The sequence below is a fragment of the Oryx dammah genome, unplaced genomic scaffold (assembly GCF_014754425.2).
Source record: "Oryx dammah isolate SB20612 unplaced genomic scaffold, SCBI_Odam_1.1 HiC_scaffold_17, whole genome shotgun sequence".
Classification (NCBI taxonomy): domain Eukaryota; kingdom Metazoa; phylum Chordata; class Mammalia; order Artiodactyla; family Bovidae; genus Oryx; species Oryx dammah.
Window position 1 is genome coordinate 29,665,676 of NW_024070201.1, and position 3,078 is coordinate 29,668,753.

A 3,078-nucleotide genomic window follows, 5' to 3' on the forward strand; every position below is an offset into this window, starting at 1 on the left:
CTCTATAACTGGCTGTGGACTCTGCCCCCCTGTAAACAAGGATCATTCCTGTCTCATGTGTGCTGACCACCTGCTCTGTGCCTCTCCAGGTCCGCTCTCCACCCTTCCCCACCTGCTCCACCCCAACATACACAGCATCCACAACATCCTTGCTCTCTGGCCCCAGGTTGGGCTGGGCCAGTGGGCAGCACCAGCAGGATATCAGAGCTCAGGGGAGCAGTGAGCCTGGGATTGAGTCCCCTGACTCTTTTTCCGCAGCATCCCCATCAGCTGGCCATGTTCCTCCATCAAGGGCCACAGCTCCTATCAGGTGGTCCCCTACCCCTGCTCTGAACGTGACTCTCTCTCTGTGCCAGTAACTACCTGCTTCTGCCCTTGTCCCTTCAGACCCAGGGAAGGGCAGAGACCCTGCTGTGGCTAGTCTAAGGACAGCGCACCGACTGCGGTTAGTTTCCTTAAGCTGCGCCCACACCTCTGTAGACAGTTCCCAACTCTTTTTATAGTCTGGAGACTAGGTGTGCCATTGCCCCTTCCCCTCCTCCCTTCCCCTCCTCCCTTCCCCTCCTCGGGTCCCCAACGGACTTTACGGCTTGAAGATTTCAAGGAGGTAACACAAGTGCCTGACACAGTCCTTGGGACAAAGCAGGGTCTTCTCACATGTCAGTTCCTCTTTCTGGGGGGCCCTGAAGGGGCTGTTGAAAAACATACGTGGGGGGTGGGGTCTCAGTGGGGAGATGCTGAGCTTTGCAGGACAATGAAGCCGTGAGGAGGAGGGACGGCTGCAACTCAGGGCAGAGTGAGAGGGTCTCAGGTCGGTCTCAGGTCCCCTCTTCCTCCTCACCCATGTCCTGAACTCAGAAACCCGGGTGATGGGGGCTCCCAGACTCGAGCTGGTATCAGAGGCTGCAGGGCATGGGTTGGGGAGGGGGTGAAGGTGGCAGGTGGGGACAGGGAGAGGGGAGGAAGCATCCCACAACTTTCTCTTCAGCTTTTCTATCTGATAGCACTTTGCAGCTCCTCGGTCCCCACTTCCCCGAGGCTGTGACCAGGCTGACATGCGGCTGCCCTCCCACCCCCGGCCCATCCCAGCAGCAGCCTGGCAGCCTCTGTCCAGGCCCTGGCCTGGCAGCGGGAGACAGGGCTGTCAGACTGCATCACATCAGTGCCTGAGCTGGGACTCCAGCTGGGCCAAGTGACCTTGTAGAGTTTTGAGGATCGTGGGCGGCAGGAAGGAGAGATAAACAGGCTGGATGGATTTACAGTGTCTTCCCAGTTGGAGGGAGGTGGGAGCCGGGCCTCCCTTGAACACCAGATCTTCTAACTCACAATGACTTCTTCTGGATCTGTACTTTTGGGGACTCTCGTGGCTCAGATGGTAAAGAATCTTCCTGCAGTGCAGGAAACCTGGGTTAGATCCCTGGGTTGGGAAGATCCCCTGGAGAAGGAAATTGGCAACCCATTCTAGGATTCTTGCCTGGAGAATTCCATGGACAGAGGAGCCTGGCGGGCTACAGTCCTTGGGGTCACAAAGAGTTAGACACGACTGAGCGACAAACATATCTTATATATTTAGCTGCAGCAGGTGGAAGTCAAACTAGACTTTAGGGTGAATTTTCTGAGTCTAAAGGCTGTGGAGAATTCATTGTCAAAGAAAGTGGAGATTTATTCTTTCAGGTAGTGAAGGATCCAACTCCTCTTGGAGCCCATGTCTTCTGATGATTGGCTGAATAATCACAATTCAAGCACCATGGGGTATTAAATACATGATCCCTCTTGAACTTTACAGCATCCCATAAGGCAGGATTATTTAGTTGTATTTACTACAGTGGAGGAAACAAAGGCCCAGAGAAGGTTAAATGAACTGTTCAAGAGGCAGGGAGGAGGGGACTCGAACACAACTTGGCAGACTCCACAACCAGATACACTCTTTCCCTACAGGTCATTTTAAATCATGAGGTCATTAATTTGTCATCCTCCACCTTCCCCCTCAGCGATCGTGGGTAGCATGGAAACCAAAGTTAAGTCCAGATTTTGGCTATATCTCGTCTAACTCAACTTCCTGGAAGAGGCGGGAGGAAGGAAGGACAAAGGTGTAATCCTCTCTGTTGATGGTGCACAAAGAGGAACGTCCATCTAGAGGTCAGCGATCTGCCACGGCGTGGTCCTTGTCCATCCCTCTCCCACCTCCCTGCTTCTGTCCTGTGGCTCAGTCATCGTTTTCCTTTCCCCCATCCCTTCGCTATCTTGGCACACGGGTGATCTCAGTTAGACTTTGGGAAGGACTTTCCAAGTCTTTTGTTGAGAAGTTTCTTGGACAATTTATATACTTCCAAGGAGACCATGGTGTGAGTCAGTTTGCTATTTCTTGCTTTTGTGTTTAGACTGAGCCGGCTTTGTTCTTCTTTGTTCTTGCCTTTTCCCCTCCCTGTCTACACACTTCCCTGACACGGAGCAGTCACCCCATGGAGCATGGCCCCGAAGCCGAGGGGTGGAGTAGAAGCCGTGTTCGGGGGCGACGGTGACATAGTCTTGAAAAACCTCCATCTGTCTTCTCTGGCCTTTTACTGTTGTAACAGCACTTATGGTCCCAGCCAACTGCTGAGGAATCTGTCTGTGGTTTAATTAGCCTATAACTCCAGCCTCCCCCACCATGCAAGAAAGCAATAAACAGCTTCCTTCTTCTTAGTGGGGCTGGGCAGCCAGGGCAGAGGGAGCCATATGAGGCTTGGGGCCAGTGAGGTCTTTAAGGACAAATGAAGGACTTGGGGACCTGCAGGGAAGAACTCTACACTCGTGCCTCCCTTCCCTGCTAAGGTCATGAGAGACCAGCCAGGGTGCTCCAAGGGAAAATAACCACAATAATATGACAATTCCTTGTATCTATAGAGAGCTTTCCAGTCACCAAGACCTTTCTCAGACCCTCTTTCTAGGTACCACTCGGAACCTCAGTTTCTTCTTCTGTGAAAAGAGGGCTTTGGGCTCAGTGATTCCTGAGGTCTCTTCTCTATCTGGACCTGCCATGGGTTCCACAATCCTAACAAAATCCCTGTGATGTGCCTGGAGTGGGTGTCATTAGCC